Raw genomic sequence first — 20184 nt, 5'->3', positions numbered from 1 at the left:
GATCTTCAAGACTATGGAGTGGATTATCATGGACCTCATTAACAAGGACATTGGCAACCTTAAAACACTTGATCCCACACAGTGTGGTTTCATCAAGGGGAGGTCATACCTGCTAAATTTAATCGACTTCTTTGAGACAGTCACCAACCCTATGGATGAGGGGAAGATGATGCATACCGCCTACCTTGACTTAGCTAAAGTCTTCTATACTTTTCCCCATTCAGGTATAATAAATAAACTCTCTCAACTAACTGTCAATCCATTTGTTACCAGATGGGTAGCAAACTGGCTCACAGATAGAACCCAGTCAAAATAGGGGAAGCCACCTCAAGCCATCATCCCGTAATGATTGGTGTACCCCAGGGATCAGTCTTGGGGCCCTTGTTGCTTGGGATATACATTTCTGAGGTGCAGGCCAAAATCAGTGGGCTATGACTGACCATGTTTGCAGATGACTATAAGATGGGCACTGTTATCAGTTCCCCTAGTGATGTGAACATCCTCCAAGAGGGTCTCACCCAAACATATGACTGGTGCCAGAAACATGGGCTCAAACTGAATGCCAAAAAAAGCATCATCATCCCCTTTGGAGAGAGTGATATCCCCACAAATTATCACATTAATAACAAGGTCCTAAGCACTCAATCAGTCGTGAGGGACTTGGGCACCCAGATTGATAGCAAACTGAGTTTTGACCACCATATTGCCTCCATTGTACGGAACGCTTTCTACATGGCCCACCTCATTAGTAAGGGTATCTCATCCAGGGAAAAGGTGGTCATAATATCCCTGTATTCTTCCCTTATAAGACCCATTATTGAGTACAGTGCCCCTTTCGGCATGTACCTCACAAAGCACATGCAGCAGTTGGAGACCACAGAGGTTCCTCACCAGGAGAATCCAGGGCCTTCAACATCTACCCTACACAGATTGGCTAAAGGTCCTGTCCCTCTATTCAGTCTCCTAAAGACTCCTCAGAGGTGACCTCTGTGTGGCATACAAAGCAATCTCAGAACCCACCTTGATGAGACTGCTGCATATCCGCAAGTCTAGCTCCACTCGAGTAGCCCGCACGCGTGACCTCAACCTGGTCTGTGACATCAATAGGACTAGTTGGGGGGACAGATTTGTGCCCAGATTCTCCCCCTTCTGTGGAATAGACTCCCACTCCACTTCAAGCAGAGTACCTCATTGACACTTTTTAAGCGCAACCTGGATAACTGGATGGGGAACAGAAAATACACCCCTGGGATTCCATCTGTGTCCTTGCTAGACAGGGGCATCGGGTGCTGACTTGTCGGGACATGGGCTAAATTCCTGGCTAGGCTTGTAAGGGCATCAGGGCCAATAGCCTAGTAACTTCCTATGATCCTATTTTCCTATTATATTTGGTTCTAGTAGGAACTGCTAAATCTATGCACCTTTTTATATGGGAGTTGAGTACAGATGAAAATGTAACAGCTAAATCATCACGGGGTAGTGTCATTGTATATAAACTTAACAAAGCTCATCACGAATTGAAACAAGTTTGTACATTTAAAGTTCCTGAAATCAGAATTGTTTACTATTATGTAGTTAGGGTTTTTAAAAGAAAAGGTTACGAATTTGTGGTCCAATTTTACCAGGGATGGAGACATTTAAGGTTTTGAATACTTGGGAGTCAATCCAGCTGAGGACCAGGTCAAGAGTGTTCTGACCCCCTAGTGGGCTAGTTAACTGTTTGTTTTAAGGAATTATCATTTACTAGGTCTAGTAATCTTTGAGTGTATCTAACAGTAGAGGTGTAGCTATATCAGTTAATTAAAGGATAGTTGAAATCACCAAATTTAAAGGTATTTTTGATAAGGCAAGCTCACCAAATGCATTTATGAATGTGTCATAGTACGTTGAGGGCATGGCCTATGTCTTAAAGTGGGCTATAAATTGAGAATTATTCTTATTATGGGTAAATTGGAGTTCAATAAGATCATAATTAGAGTCACAGAGTATTTACCTAGATGTGATACTGTCCATTATGGAAATGCCTCCACAGAGTCTTTCAGGTGTGAAAGCATGGTAAGTGCTAAATCCAGGTAAGGAAGAGGTACTATACTTGCAATGAAACTCAGTCTGCATTACAGTACATACACGGCTGCTCTACCAGGTAATGTTTTAGTAAGATTTCTGGCACTGAGAAGATCAATGCTGAAAGAAAAGGTTGGGGGGGCTTTATTTATCACTTTTTTCATTCACTATAGAAATATACTTATCATATAATAAATACATTGTATATCATTTAAAAAATAATCATTTTTTCATTTTTTATACATGCAACATTCTTCAACATGTTCCTTTACCCCTGTCTTCCAGAACCATTTATTTATTCTATTAATTTCTCAGCCCCATACCTTATTATGTAACGGTTCTTCACATCTACATTTCCATATATTCCAGAAGGTTATAAACAACATTCTATTCAATTTTTCTGTTGCATTTCTATCCATATTTGTATTATCTCCATATGACATCATACTGAGACATATTCTCTGAAAACATATGTAATTCTACTATTCTTTCTAATTTTTTAGATGACAAAACAGCACTTTCAGTATATTTTTCAACCTTAGACTGTTTAGAGAACCTTTCCTTCTTCATAAGTGATTAAATTAATAACAGTCTCAACAACAAAAAATAATTTGAAGCTTCCAAAACTTCAACTCCTTCCAGTCTATCACGTCTCTTCATGTTGGGAAGTTACCCATCCCAACTAATTACCATGTTGATAATACATCTGTAAGAGTCAACTCGCTAGTCAGGGATCAGGGTATGCACATAGACAGTAGTCTTACGTTCAGTCACCATGTGGCCACAGTGGTCAGGAAATCCTTTTATGCTGTGCAACTTATAAGTAAGGGAATGGCATCTAGGTTCAAAGAGGTCAGTATCCCACTATACTCCACTCTTATCAGATCAATCATAAAGAACAGTACTGCCTTTAGTATGTACCTCAGCAGGCATATGCAGCAACTAGAGCATCTTCAAAGGTTCCTTACAAAAGAGTACAAGGCTTAACAAACCTGCCTTATGCAGACACCTACAAACTCTTTTCCCTCCATTCAGTCTCCTGTAGATTCCTGAGGGATGATCTATGTCTGGCTTACAAGACATCTGCAAACCCCACACTTATGAATCTCCTACATATTTGTAAGTCAAAGAGTACCAGAAATATAAGGTCTAGGTACCTGAATTTTTTTCTGTGACTTAAACAGAACATTCTGGAGAGACAGATAAGTGTCCCAGATGCTGCCCCTCCTATGGAACAGGCTTCCCATCCATGTGAAGTTGAGTTAATCTGTTACCCAGTTTAAGCACAACCTAGACCAGTGGATGAGGAATAGGAATTTTATACCGGGCCTGACACCCATGTCCCTTATGGACAGAGGTAGCTTATAAATGCCTGGCTCTCAATGTCCTATTCAGATACAGGACATTGTTATTTTTTGGGGAGAACTTGGCTAGGTTTAGAAAGTCTCACAGGTAGTTAGCCTAGTAACAATCTACGTATCTATGAGAGTTTTTTTCTCTCTTCTTTCTTTAAACATTTCCATTGTTTAACATAATTTTTCTGTTTCATAACCCCTTCATACCATTCTTTCCTTTTAACAATTGCTATGTCCATTTCCAGCTTCTGCATTTACATGTTCTCTACATGTTCATCTATTTCTCTTAGCTCATATTTCTTTTTCCTTTTTCTCATTTCTGATTCCATGTACTTTAGTTTTTCCATGTGGCACATCCCACAGTACTTTTTTTTACTTGCCACATCTCCTTTAAAATCCAGAATAAATGTAAAGCTGCCAAGTATTCAACAGGATTTATGAATAACACCCCTGCTTTTCTATGATTCAGAATGGAACCCAATATAATGCTGAATGTTATCTCTAATAATTATTTTTCTCTAGATGCCAGAAGTCCATACACACTCCCTAATTATCCCATCTTCCCCAAAAACATAAGAATGGATCAAATACATTTCTTTCTTTCATATATGGCATATGCATTGTTTTCCATTTTACTGTACAACTTTTTTTATTTCTTCCAATATTTCTTTCCATTGCTTTTTTTATCACATCTTGTACAACAAATTTTATCCTACTGCACAGATTTCATGCATTAAAAAAATCACTTCAATTATTTTGAAATCTACAACTTTTAAATCCTCCTCTATTTTCACTGTCACTCCCTTACCCCTATTTTCCATTTTTTTGCCATGAGTGCAAACACATTTATAAACACATATATATAAACACATCTTATAAGGCAAACACATTAACAAAACTACCCAATTCTTTATTTCCCATTGAGCATCTCTTAAATTTATGTGAGAATTTCCTAATACTGCTTTCATTACCATAGTAAATAAAACCCCAATTGCTAGGCACCTTTTTTGACTCCATTTTGTATATGAACATTGTTATCTTTTCACGGATTCACTTTATAATCTCGAAATACTGAAATATTGAATTTCAGTATCTCAAGACTATAAAGCCAAAAACTAACAAACCCGAAACCCCAAAACCGCAAAATTCAAAACCGTGAACGTAAACAAAACACTACACCACACAAACACAAATACTCCTACTTCCTGACACTACAAACACCTACCCTTCCTATAAGCAGGGGGGCTGACCCCCCCACACCCCCTACTTATATATACTAACTCCGAGGTTGCACTAAATACAGACAGAAAACCCACCGCCACACATTCTACACCCCCCTTGCACAAACACACATCACATACATACAAACACCACCACTCTCCACACTTACCCACTCACACTCTAACCTACCTACCATAACCCACACCTAAAACTCCCCAAAACACTCACATACACACAAACCATCCCAAAAACCCTTAAAAAACATAACACTCACCTAACGCGCCACCACTACCACGGGTTCGACATTTCCGGGTTTGACATTCTGCAGTTTCGCGCAACTGCAGATTCGACACTTTTGTCTCAAAATACTGAAATTCAACATTTCAGCATTTCGAGATTACAAAGGGAACCCCTTTTCACATATTCATCATAACTTTATTCCATCCTTAGGATTCATAAAGGCTTAGCGTGATGCAGAAGCCTTAACTGAGAAGGCTTCTGCATTAAACTAAGCTTTTCTGATTTAAAGACCTCTTTCCTCAAACTGACAGCAATCTCACAGGCAAAGCTGGATGATAATGTGGCAGTCTGAAAGAGTAACTAGTGATAATTATCAATGTACTCTTCCCCAGAAATGTCCACAGCTCCTGATTAGCATCAATTCCCTCCTACGAGAGTACTTGCAGTACAGACAAGTTTAATGAATATAGTAGGGAGGTGATAGTATATGTATGAATGTGGACAAGTATGTGAGTGACTGCAGGGGCATGAATAAGGCTGCATGAATGTGTGTGTGTGTGTGTGTGTGTGTGTGTGTGTGTGTGTGTGTGTGTGTGTGTGTGTGTGTGTGTGTGTGCGCGCATGCTTGTGTGTGTGTGTGTGTGTGTGTGTGTGTGTGTGTGTGTGTGTGTGTGTGTGTTTGTGTGTGCATGCTTGTGCATGCATACACGCACTTATGTCTTGCTTTATGCTTGCAAGAGTATGGCTGAGTGTTCCCATGCATGTGTGCTGTGTGAGTATGGGTGTCTGAATATGTGTATGTGAATGTAGTGGGGGTGCTTTGCTTACTTGAAGCATAATCCACTATGGAGAACACTAGCATGATCATGAGTTCTAATGCTTGTATTCAAATTCAGAGACATGGTAATGAGATAGAGCCTTTGAATCACATTTTCTCTGTTCCCTATTTACATGTTAGCACTTGTAACATTGAGTGCCAATGTACCAAAAATTTACCAAAAATGTAAGAAAAAATGAAATACTGAACTTCTCCTTTAAACTTGTTTTGCAGAGGGCAACCCCCCCCCCCCCCGTGCCCCCAGATTTATATATAGCAACTCTGAGATTGCCATACCTCAGTGAAAAGGGAATATTCTGAGAAATGACTATCTCATATTTAGTATATGTAAGTCCATTTTTTCGACCATTCAGTCTCCATACTATGGGACTCACTGAATGAACTGGGTCCCAATATTTCAATTCGTGTGTCTATATTAATTCAGCGAAAAGTCACTTCAATGAATGGCATCTCATTGGAAATGCCATTCATCAAATTCCGCTCATGTGGGGGCTGCACCCCACCCCCCACTGATTATATATACCAACTCTGAGATCGCACTATAGTGGGGAAAGGGCAAATGTCCCAATCTTCACTGTACCATGATCTCACTATGAACAGTTTAAGGAATGCCATGCTCAATGTAAGTGCACCAAAAATGTTGCTTGCTGAACTGAATTTTTGCTGATCTAATAGGGACCCCTAATAGATGCCCATTTTCTTGCTGCCCTGCTAATTTAACAGCTTACATTTGGCAATTAGCTTGAGTGTTGATCATTTTTTTGAATCCCAGGGCATGTATTTTCATATACTGACTACAAAACTCTTATTGTTTTGCTACTTTTACTATGCCTTCTTAATATTTCTCATGTTTAGCATCATTTATTCTATGAAATGCTTGCAACTTGCTATAATTTTTCACATCTATATTCCAATGTCGAAACGCCGTAATATCGAATGCCTAAACATCGACCCGTATTCATCAAAATGCATTTACATGAATCGAGGAATACTTACAGTGCAAAAAAACACTTGTCCCACAATCCCACGTAACTAACCTAACCTAACCTAAAACAACCCCACCCATATGGGGGGCTTTGCCCACCACACCACACCCTAACTATATATACCAACACCGAAATCACACTACAGCGGGGAAAAGGGCAACACTGTGTTGTTGGCCAAATACATCTTTGCCCTGGAAGTTTTCATCAATTCACATAAATGCGTTTCAGTGAATACAGTTCGATGTTTAGGCGTTTGATATTACAATGTTTCGCTGTCATAATATAGAAACCATTTTTCAACCTTATTATGCTATCACATCTTTTCACAAAAATAATGACTCTCTTACTTCCTTTCCTACTATACCAAACATACCTTCGTACATCACATCATATATCACTTTACTAAACCTCATTTGTAGAATCTTCATAAATGTCTTATAGTCCACATTACTTAACAGGCTTCATTTCTTAATATCTGTCTTTTTGCCTTTATTATATATTACTTTTCTAACTCCCTCACACAATTCCTTACCCTTAAAACATTCTGTGTTTTCATTCATTACTTAAAAAAATTTTCCTTCTCCATATGTCACATTTCATTAGAATAAAAAATATCCCCAGGATTCATGAAGCTTGGCGCAAGGCCAGTGGTAGGCTTGCGCCGACAGTGCGGCGTGAAGATGGCGTAGTAGCGCCAAATGCATATTAACGAAGGCGCGCTGCCGCCACAGCCACGTGCATAGGAAAGGAGCGCGAGTGCATAGGGCATGTCGAAGTGCCGCATGGAGGCGTGGAAATGCCAGCTGTAGATGTGCAACCTAAAATGCTTGCATATAACAACTTCCAAGATAGTAATCACATCTGTCAGTGTCCGTGGATACTGAAACGTATGCAAAGCATGTAAGATAGTTCCTGCGAACACAAAATGAAGAGGCAAACACAAATGCACAGTAGGGAATAACGGGTCCCTATCCCGCGAACAAATGACATGGAAAACCGTGTGCCCATAGTCCAACGCAGTGTAGATAGCTATACCAAGTGGAAGTGAAACGCATCATATGTTAGCGCGCCACCAGTAGGTACGTCCAGCCCAATGGTTAGGGTCAACAGCTGACCCATAATGTGAGGGAGGGCACACAGCTGGGCAGATGTGTCCATAACAAAATACACGATAAATGTACATATCTAGCGACCATAGGACAGAATCATATCCCACAAGGCATGTAATAGTCACATACAAAAGGTATGTCTGTATTTCACATACCAAATGTGACAGGAAATAGAATAAACATGTAAACGAAACAGAAGGAGCTTATAAATATTCTGAAATCAATCTCTCTTGATACTTTGGCTGTACAATTTACTTCTTACCTCAGCAATAGGCAACAGGCTGTGCTCTGGGAGAATAAACTATCATCCCACCTTCCAGTCTCACTCGGTGTCCCACAGGGCTCCATCCTAGGCCCTCTCTTATTCTCAATATTTATCAATGATCTCTACCTAGATATTCCTCAGACAACATGCATACAATATGCAGATGATTCAACTTTAATCTGTGCAGCTGAATCTTCATCTGAACTACAATTCCTAACTCAGAAAATATTTAACATAGTTGAGACTTGGTTCACAAAACGTTGCCTCCTCTTGAATCCCAAAAAAACAAAGCTCCTTCTCTTTACACCCACCCGTAAATCCATGCCTTTAGATTTCTCTGTCATTTCTAACAATGGCACCCTCATATCCCCTGATTCTTTCACCAAGCTCCTAGGAATAACCATAAACAGTCACCTCAGCTTTGATAACCATATTAATAACACCATAAAAACAGTCAACAGAAAAATGGGCTCCCTATACAGGATCAAATATTTTCTCACTCCAACAGCCAGAACTACTATTGCCCACTCTCATCTAATCTCAACACTCCTCTATGCCTCACCAATTTACACCAACCTATCCAAGAAGAATCTTCTTAAACTCACTTCATCTTACAACAACATTGCCAGATTTGCTACTGGTAATCGCTTTAGAACTCATCACTGCCAGAATCTAAAACAACTAGGATGGCTTGAACTGCAAAATCAGCTTTATTTTAACCAACTAACCATTGTTCATAAGATTCTCAACCAGCCCAACAACACCCCTATACTCTCAAACCGCATTACTCCGTATAAAAATCTTAACCTCTACTTAGTATTAGTAAGTCTAACAACATGGCAGGAAACTCTCTTTATGCTAACACAACAGGGAAATACTGGAATCTTCTACCTAGTGATCTTATATCACTTCCTTCCCTACCCCACTTCAAACAAAAACTCAAAATATACCTTAGAACACACTGGCTATGCCCTTGCACTAACCCTGACTAACCTACTACCTTAGCGACTAAGTTTCTCCTAACTCCTCTCTAATTATAATTTAATGCTCTTTCTGCAAACTTTAGAAGAATATCAAACCCACTTTTGTGATGTTCTACCTCATATGGATATCTTGATCAACATGTTATCAATACTCTTATGTTACCATTCTCAGGAAATTGTAAACTTTAAGATTAATCTACCTCATGAGAATATCTTGTCCATATTATTGTAAATATTTGTCTTGTAAAACTGTAAAATGTTTGTATCTACTGCTATGTTAACTTGATTGTAACCTTACAAACACTGTTTTTGTATTTTAACCTTATGCATTGTGTCATAATGTATCTTTCTTTGGAGCTTTTCTCCCCGGGCCTCTACTGAAAATGGACATATATCCAGTTGGACTAGCCCGGTCAACAAATGTAAAATAAATAAATAAATAAAATATAAACTGCTACAACAATAAGGCAACATGTAGGCTGAAAGGAACAGTAGTATCCGTACCATTGACTGTGGATACGTGCTGTCCAGTACATTCGGATATGTGTCCAGAATATATCCCATCCTGGACATAGGAAAAGGTGGCATCCTACCAATGATTAGAACAGTCTGCCAAAATCCGCACATCAGCGGTACAAGCCGAACTTGTCAGGATGTGTCACAGTTGAACAGGTATTACCCGGGTATACCAACCATGTAATGAAAGTTAAGTATGGGCGTGTACCCATGTGCGTGAGGTATAGCATGTGGAAAGCAAACATGGCAGGGTAGTCTACACAACCATACAGGTACCTGACATATGTAGGGTATGCAATGTGTTACTCTGACCGTGTCATGGGCCAACAACCAAAGCAGTGATGTATGGGGTGTCAGGAATATGTGTGTGGGGGGGATGGGTAATGGTATAATCCTTCAAGGTGACACTGTGTCGTATGGAGAATAGGTGAACCGGAGGTGTAAGAGGGAGCAGCAGGTGAAGTAGAAAGAAACACAAAAACATGTATAAACATCTGCAATACAACCAGACAGGCCATACTGTAGAACAGAATCCCAGAAACATATGAATATTAAAATGTATAGACATGTCACCAGCACATACCCACAGATTGGTCCTGATGGAACTGGCCATATCAAATGCAACACACCTGGATGCATAATGGACTACCCAGCATTCCCTCCACATCACACAACCCGCTCCCATACCAGAACGTCCACCAAATCCAGCCATACTTGGCCTACTGGTTTGGTGCAGCCACATCTACACATAGTGACCACTACGCATATGTAGTAGGTAGTGTCACCCTAGGCAGTTTCAGGATTGCACACTATGTATCCCTTGCATGTAAAACCCCCAGCACATTTTCATAATGCCAGAAGAATGTTCGGTATTTGTCTTGTTTTGGTCTTGTTCAATTTTTGGGATATCTCTCATGGGATAAGTAACCTGTGTAAACGTTAGAATGGAAGACACGAAGTCCAGTCCTGTAGATATCTGGACACAAGTTTGAATGTGCAGTAGTGGTGCACGACACTGTCCAGCCCTAGATGGTCATGCATAACCTACTACTCAGGATCAAACACCTGCCCGTGACGCACGTGTCCCGACACGAATAAGCGAGAGAATACATTGCACACATTCGCATAGTGGCACATGGTATAAGGGTGATGAAGGCACTGACATAAACAGGATACCCCTGATCCATGGTGTGAGGGACAATTAATGTGTGTGTAGGTGTGACCTGACCAACAATGATACAATGCCAAATGTCCTGTGATCGTAGGAAATAACTATGTACCATACTGCATGTAACAGTTGCCTAAAGCGGTCACGTCAGGATAGAATAAACGTAATTCGTGCAAGAAACAGGCAAACAACAAAAGTGCCAAAGATATAAGGCTCACAGCTAGGAAACAAATTAATGTTCTAAACCTGCACTGACCATGGCTATGTGTTGGCCCAAACAATCTGGTGTCCGCAGTAGGGTTATCATCTGTCCCGCTTTGCGAGGGACAGTCCCTCTTTGGCCAGTTGTGTCCTGACAAAATACATTACAAATGGCAAATGTCCTGGGATTGTAAGACATAATTATGTCCCATATGTTATGTAATAGTTGCAGAAAATAATTATTGCAGTATCTACAATACCTAAATGTTACAAGAAACAGAATAAGCAACTAAACCGCTACAACAATAGGCTTTTATGTAGGCAAATAAGTAAAGTTCTAGCCGTTGTACTGACCGTGGATATGTGTCGGCTTGTAAAATCTGATGTGTGTTCCGAAAATGTCCCATCTTGGCCATTTGAAAAGGTGCCAGCCCTAGTCCCCAGAATACATCCCGACCTGTACATATGACAATGTCAGCGATACCAATGCATTCGCACAATAACTGGCCAGACCCTTAAACACTCACAAAGCCAGTGACCTTTGGGGGAAAGGTTTTGAATGAGAATGACTACTTACAACAATGAAGAGTAATAGACGCATTTAACTGCAGAAAATTAGAAGTTATGTCCTTACCATAACGTTCCATGTGGAGTGTTCATCTCGCCTTTGTTCTTACACCTGGGTTCGGAGCCGATCCTCGGCTCCGTGTCGGCCGCTCTGCAAGCTCTGCATCGAGAAGAAGCTCAAGACCAACCTAACTCCCACAATCCCCCTCTGCCTTTACCTCAGATCTAGTTTGCAAGCAAACCAGAAGTCAGAGAGAGAGACACATTCATGCCAAAACAATATACTGCAAGAAACACCTATACATATATGTATATATATATATATACATATATACACAACAACTGCGAAATGCAGAAGCAGAAGAAATCAAACCAGACACCAAACTGGACGTTCTTCCTGAGGGTGGGAGGGTGGGAATGTAAGAACAAAGGCGAGATGAACACTCCACATGGAACGTTATGGTAAGGACATAACTTCTAAATGTGAGAGTGTTCAATCTCACCGTTTGTTCTTACACCTGGGTAGCGTCCCTAGCTCCATGTTCCTGAGGAACTCACGGGAGAACGTTCTTGAGCACAGTGGAACCAAAGGTTGCCCTGTCCCTAGAAACCCTGTCTACCTTGTAGTGAGAAATGAATGTATGTGGTTTAGACCAAGTGGCAGCTGCACATATAGTGTCTAACAGTAGGCGAGTTGCATGAGCCAGAGATGTAGAAACTGATCTTGTAGAGTGCCCCTTGGGTTTGACAGGTAAAGTTTGTTCCGAAGTAGCATAAACAAATATAATGCAATCAGTTAGCCATTTGGAAAGAGTTCGTTTAGTAACTGCTATCCCTTTCCTGCTGTCTGCAAAGGCTACAAAAAGTTGATCTGTTTTCCTGTGATCCTTTGTTCTATCCAGGTAAAATCTAAGTTGTCTATGAACATCCAACTTGTGTAACATATACTCCAACTTATTGGAGTGGTTTTTGAAAAAGGTAGGGACTTCAATGGATTGATTAATGTTATTAACGGAGCAAACTTTGGGGAGAAAGGATGGATTAGTGCGAAGAGATACTCTGTCAGAGTGAAAAATCAAATAAGGGTGTTTAATAGAAAGAGCCTGAAGCTCTGACACCCGCCTAGCCGATGTAATGGCCACCAAAAAGAGGGTCTTCCATGACAAATACTTCAATGGGCAAGAGGAGGCTGGTTCAAATGGAGATAGCATCAATTTAGATAATAAAAGGTTCAGATTCCAAGGTGATGCAGGAGTTCTAACTGGTGGTCTAATATGGAAAGATCCTTTCAGAAAGGCCTTACAAAGTCTATGAGCCATAATAGGAGCCCCACATTCTTCCACATGAAAGTTGGAAATGGCAGCCAATTGCACTCTTAAAGTGGCAGGAGAAGCTCCTTGGTGAAACAACTCAGTTAAAAACTCCAAGATTTTATTTAAGGGAGTTATAACAGGGTCCAATTGCTGTGTATTTGCCCAATAAGCAAAACACTTCCATTTACTAGTGTAAGTCTTTGTAGTGGAAGCTTTATGAGAAGCCACTAGTATATTCTGAACTGCAGGTGAAAGAAGATCAGACCTGGCTAAGTAGAGAAGCGGAGCAGCCAAGCTGCTAGTTGGAGTGACAGTAGCGAGGGGTGGGGAGCCCCTGACGAGTGGGTCAGTAGATCCGGCTCCAGGTCCAGGATCCAGGGTTCCCGAATGTGGTGAGCCAGAAGAAAGGGAAACCAGATTTGACGAGGCCAGAATGGGGCAATGAGGATAATCGTCCTTTGCAGGTTGTTGGCTTTCTGCAGAAACTTTGCAATTAGGGGAAAGGGAGGAAAAGCGTACAGGAGACCCGGGGGCCAATCGTGAACCAGAGCGTCCCTGGGGACTTCCCCTGGAGGGGGAAATAGGGCAAAATAGCTTCTGCATTTGGCGTTCATTGGAGATGCAAAAAGATCGCAGGAAGGCTGGCCCCATTTGCGAAAAATCTCCTTCGCAACTGACTGTTTGAGGGACCACTCGTGAGGCAACAGGATTGCTCTGCTCAACCTGTCGGCTATGACGTTGGATGACCCCGGGATGTGCGTTGCTATCAGAAAGCGACCCGTGGACTCCGCCCATTGCCAGATTCTCATGGCCTCTCTGCATAGTTGATAAGACTTGGTTCCCCCTTGTTTGTTTATGTACCAGACTACGGACATGTTGTCCGTCTGAACTGCAATAGTCCCTAGAGGAAGAAGGGGAGCAAAGTGTTGCAACGCTAGAAACACTGCCCTCAATTCTAGAACATTGATGTGCAGATTGTACTCTAAATTGGTCCATTCACCTTGGACTGTCTGTCCCTGAAAGATGCCCCCCCACCCTATCAGGGAAGCGTCCGTGGTCACCGTAGCTGTCGGCGTGGGTAGCACAAATGGTCTTCCACTGGAAAAGTTGCAAGTCCGGAGCCAACAAGCTAGGTATGATCTGCATATGTTTGTGATCAGAATTTCGTGTGTCAGAGGTAGCTGTTGGAACGACCATTGTGCAAACAGTAGCCATTGTAGAACTCTCATGTGCAGTCTTCCCAATGGTATCGCAATGAGAGAAGCTGCCATGAGACCCAAAACCTTCAGAACCAGTTTTGCTGGGGATTTTCTGGATAACAGAAGAAGAGATATGTGGCTTTGTAGTGAGGCTATCCTTTCTGGAGGAAGTCTTAGAATTAAACGATGCGTATCCAATTCTGCTCCTATGAATGAGATATGCTGTGATGGCTGTAGTAAAGATTTTTCGAAATTTACGGAAATTCCGAGATGAACACAAAGGTGCAGTGTGTAATCCCTGGCCTGAATCAGTTGACGCTGGGTGGTGGCAGAAAGGAGCCAGTCATCCAGATACGGAAACACCTGGAATCCCAGGCGTCTCAAGTGAGATGCTACCACTGCCATGCATTTGGTGAAAACCCTGGGGGCTGAGGTCAGACCAAAGGGCAGGGCTCGAAACTGAAAGTGGCTGGCTCCCAGCCGGAAGCGCAAGTGATCCCTGGACGCCCTGGCCATTTTGATGTGGTAGTATGCGTCCTTCAGATCTATTGAGCACATCCAGTCATCCTTCTGTAAAAATGGAAGGATCGATTGAAGCGTGACCATCCGGAACTTTTCTTTCTTGACGAAGGTATTGAGATTGCTTAGGTCCAGAATCGGCCTCCAGTCCCTTGTCTTCTTTGGAACTAAAAAGAACCTTGAGTAAGTTCCGAATCCTCTTTGGTCCACTGGGACTGGTTGGATTACTCTTTTTTCTAGCAGCTTTGAAATTTCTATAGCTGCAGGGTCTCGCAGATGGGGCACATCTGGGAGTCTTTTCTTCGGAATTGGGGGCAATAGGAAGGGTATTCTGTAGCCTCTGGTAACAACGCTTTTTACCCAATTGTCTGATGTAAGATTTCGCCAGGCCTGAGGGTATAAAGCTAAGCGACCCCCGACTGCCTCCAGAGCAGGACAGTTGGGCCTCCTCTCAGGAGTGCTGGAAAGGTTTCCCAGGGGGTGTATCCCTGTCACCTTGGTTTTGCGGACCCCCTCTGCAGCCAGGATGGCGTCTTCCACCTCTGCCCCCTCCTCTGCCTCTAGAGGGGACATCACCCTGTGTGCCTGGGAAATATCCTTGGGGTTTTCGAAACCACATTTTTCCACCACGTTGCCCTTTGGGGTACGGTCTGGATGGGGTGGAAAAACGGACTCCGACAGCAGACAGAGTCTTTCCCTCTTGCTCACACCGGGTAAGGGTCTCCTTTACTTTGGGGCCAAAAAGTGTGGCACCATCAAATGGGGCGTTAGTAAAGGAAGACTTGAAGGCTTCCGCAAATGAACATAAGCGCATCCAGGATTGTCTACGAAGAGCAATCACTGAAGCTGCTGCCCTACTCGATCATTGGCTGCGTATGAGATCAGCCTCATGGACGAGTTTGCAATAGATGTAAGGGTATTGAGATGTGCCGTAACCTTTTCTGAAACAGCAGCATCTGTAGTACCCTGGAGGGTATCTCCCAACTCTTTGATTAGATCCCTCTGTAGCCGTGTGAAGTGGGTCAAATAGTTCAGGGATCGCATAGAAAAAGCCGCTGAACTACATATGCGCTTCCCATACCTGTCCATAGTCCTAGAATCTTTGTTAGGCGGATGGACAGATGAGGAAGATTCAGACATCTCCTTTTTCGTGGCCACTGCCACCACCATAGCGTCCACTGGCACTCCCTTTGTCAGATAAGCCTTATCCTGAGGGGCAGTAATATATTTGTTAGGCTTTCTAGGGAATGGCTCCACCGTGTCAGGAGTCTCCCACGCCCTTCGAGCAATCAGCTCCATCAACTCATCGAAGGGCAGAGTGACCCAGGAGGAGGAAGGGCAAGCACCGAATGCCTTCAGCAAGACTGACTCATCCTCAGAAGGGGGAAGGGCTTGCCAATCACCTCTCTGCTTTAGGATCTCCAGGATGTCAGAAAAGGAGACATCCTCTGAGGGTGATTTTGGGGACCCTTCTGACTCATCCAAGTCAGTGTCCGTTGTCAATGATTCTTGTGGAGAATCTAAGTGTCTCCTCTTACACAATCTTTTCCTCGGAACTTCCTCGGGGGGGCATCCGAAGAAGCCTCCGAGGAAGAGGGGGCACCCTCCAGGGGTGGCTGAGACACAGGTGCTCGACGCTTAGATGTAGCCGTGGGTGCAGAGGAGGATAACGGTCCTTTATGAGAAGGAGAAGCCATTTCTGCTGATGTGGTTGTCTGGGTAGACAACACCTTCCTCATGAGGTCGAAGGCCCCGGTCCCAGTCGAGGTATCTCCGGTTCGAGGAAATCGGAAGAATCCCGAGACAGGCACAAGGCATCGACCCGAGGACGGAGCCGAGTCGATCCGAGCTGAGGCCCGAGAGGAGCGTGAATCGAAACATCGGTCCGACTCTCAGTCCCGGATCCAAGGATGGATCTTGCCCGAGACTCGGTATCGGATCCGACGGAGTCGAGTTGAACGGAGCCGACCGAGAGAAAGACGGTTCTGGCACCGAGGGCTCCACAATCACCAGATCAGCCTCTCCCGGCTCCGAAGGCTGGATAGGCATCGGAGGAGGAACAGGTGGAGATAAGGGAAGGCCTTCGAGTCTCGACACCAACTGGGAGGAGACAGAGATGAGTTTGGATAAGGCCATATTCTCCATTAATTTCTGCACCACGCGGTCTACATCGGTGTCGGAGAGGGGCCTGGAAGAACGCGTCGAAGGAATCGAAGATGGAGCCGACCTCAACAGTGCCGGGGGAGGGTGCTCCGTCACCGGTTCCAAGACTTGAGGCTCGGAAACTGACAATAGTTCAACACTCGGCCCCGAAGTCTGTGGAACCGGTGATCGAACTTTGACTGAAGAGCTTGGAGCCGACGACCTGGGCTCCGACGTCTTCGATTCCTTCGAGGATTTGGATGTCTGGTCTGAAGCATCCAGAGCCTCTTGAAAGGCAGGCTTCAAAAGCCCCCTGTCCATAAGTTTCCTGCGCCTATCTGTCATGACCCTCCCACTGAAAGAATGACATATTGAGCAGTCTTCTTGCAGATGGAGAGGGCCAAGACAGTAGACGCAGGAACTATGATTGTCAGTCACAGACATCTTCTGCCCACATTGGCAGCATTTAAAGCCAGATTTAGCTTTCTCAGACATGTCAAAAAAAATACAGCAACTAGTAAAAAGCCAGTAATATGTCTAGTCCAGTAAAATTTGTCTATTCCAGAATAATTTGTCAAATCCAGTAATTTAGTCCAAGCCAGTAGTCAATCCGAGATAAAAGGGTGGAGTAGGCCCCGAGGGAAAACTCTAATAAAGTATATAAAATTTATATACGGAACCGAGAACCCTCGATACACTATTCACACACACACACAGTTATTTAGGAACAACTTTATAGAAAAAATATATGAAAAATATAAGAAAATAATTAATCTTAGCTTGAGTTGGCCCGAGCTCATCAATTCTGATGTGAACGTTGCAGCGGCAAACTAGATCTGAGGTAAAGGCAGAGGGGGATTGTGGGAGTTAGGTTGGTCTCGAGCTTCTTCTCAATGCAGAGCTTGCAGAGCGGCCGACACGGAGCCGAGGATCGGCTCCGAACCCAGGTGTAAGAACAAACGGCGAGATTGAACACTCTCACATTTAGTATTACGAATCTGTCAATACGTTCCAAGTTAATAGTACTAATATGGTAGAAGTGTCCGTGATTGTCCCTGAGTTGTCATAGCCTCGTCCCTGTCACTTTAGAAATGAGTCCCCAAGTATCAGAGAGGTCCGTACACAGAAGTACACCAACCAACTGTCACATCTGTTGACAGGACTATTGCATACCTGTAGTGAATTTATAACAAATGTCCAGAATAATATTCATTGTATCTGTAAATGAATGAAATAGTCAAATGGGAAGGGAAACACATGGAAACCACCCCCCCCCCAACTTGCATTATGTAGTGGAACCACTCCCTGCCCTAAATTATGTAGCGCCGACCGAATAATGTGGTCAGAGGTGCCCAAACACCTGCGTCTGCAAACACAGGTAGAACGTTGAACTCTGGACTAACTTTGTCCATGTGCTATGTCTGATCTTTGAACAGCGCCAGGGCATTGTTAGTCACCAGTCGGCCAAGCCTAAACCCGGACCAGCACATATTAATTGTGTATGAATGAATGAAATGAAATATATATATGTAAGGAATGCCGAAAGCAAACATAAGGGTTGTGAAGGGAATCCAGAGCAAGTAGGGAATTATGAAGTGCTCGCAGCGTATGTCACATAAAGCTGCACAAGTGTGAGTAGAGCACCGCTCTTCACACCAGAGGCAGGGCTATACCAGTGGCCATAACATCGTTGAAGTGCTACATCAACATTGTAAACAGAGGGAATGTAGTATAGGTTACGACCACCTATACTTGTAACCCGCAAATCGTTCGTAATCCACAACACCAGGAAAGGCATGTATGTGCAAATATGAATGGATGGTGAGCCTGTGAATACATGAGGTGGTACAAAATGTGTGTAGGGCCCCAACGCTCATGAGAGGGCAATGTGTAAAGGTGTGTCATGGCTGTGATATCAGGTGTATAATGGCTGTAATGCGTGGAAACTTAACACGGGTGTGCAGGAGAAACTATGGATATGCGAGTATGGACACAGGAGTGATAGGGTATGTTGCGCCAGGTGCAATGGAGCGGCCCGTGGAGGTCAGCTAGTACATAGGTGCGATTCCCAGATAGAGCGTCGTTTGCATGGAGACATGCGTGAATGGGCGTATAGTTGTCGGACATTGGGAGTCAGGTCTGGCAGCCCGGCACATAAAACCTATATGCCACCCATGAGCGGAACGGAGTTCTGCTGTGACAACCCCAAACCAGGAAAAGCAGAAAGACACAACTACATGAAGACAACAATTTGTTGACGTACAGTCACAGTAACACAAACACACATCCTATCAACAGTAATAATACGAATGTGCACAGAAACAAACACAGTAGCAGGAAAAATAGGCTGTGCATACGAGTAATTGGTCGAATGACACTATCACATCCCAGTTAGCAGCGGCACCCCAGACATGAAAAACATGCAACATCTGTCCACTGCATAACGTGCAATATACTGAGCACAAGTTCATCGGAGTGAAGTGTCGGTGTCAGAATGACTAAGGCAACAGTATGCTGTTGAAGCAGGGATAAAACCAATACACATGTGTAAGCGTCCATGTCCAGGAAATGTATAGGTTAACGGACACACAGATGTATATATAGATAAAAACGTATATATACATATAGCTATATCAATTTACATACACATATATATCCATACGGATATATATATATATATATATATATATATATATATATATATACACACACAAGGATATACTACGGATATATATAGATAGATATATATACACAAACAACAGGTAGTGATATATACACATACACACAAAACAAAATATATATATCAGTGTAGATATACACATGTACATGAATAGGTTACTTCACAGCAATTAGGGGTAACATATTTACAGCCCAGGCATATGTGACTGGGAGGTCCAATAAAGAAACATTGTACCCCCCACATCGCCCAGCTAGGCCGGACAGACATACAGACAGGCAATACAGATCAATACACTGCCGCTGTCCAAAACACCGGTAGGAAAGGACCAGTGGGAGAGTTCTGCAAGGTCTACACTTTAAACATGGATAACGGTGTCCCTTGCGGGACCCCAAAAATTCAGGGTACGTGTGAATCTGCTGACATTAATATGAGCAGGATGTAGGTGTACATGGAACAGTAGGTTGTGCAAGTGTGATAATACATGGGTTGACAAAACATACGACATGTGTCCTGAGACGGGGAGAGTGGGCAATGTGTAGGGGTGTGCTCATACCCCAGCTGCGCTTGCAGTAAGTATTTGTCACGACTACTGTAGAGGGGTGCCAGGTAGGTGGACCATGGGTATGCATTAATGGGCTTAAGTGTGCAGGTGCAGGTTGGCAGATATGTAGTAGGCCCGCCCAGTGGAAGTCATCAATATTCCTATGTGGGCATAGCATATGCCTACACCTCCCAAACCTGAAGAGCACATCTACCGGATAGTTTGTAAACCATCGGGGAATACATAGAGACCTACACAGTGCCGTGTACCCGATTAG

The sequence above is a fragment of the Protopterus annectens genome, chromosome 1.part1, assembly GCF_019279795.1.
Source record: "Protopterus annectens isolate FY-2018-M chromosome 1.part1, PAN1.0, whole genome shotgun sequence".
NCBI lineage: Eukaryota > Metazoa > Chordata > Ceratodontiformes > Protopteridae > Protopterus > Protopterus annectens.
The sequence above is the reverse complement of the archived record's forward strand: the minus strand, read 5'-3'. Positions refer to the sequence as shown.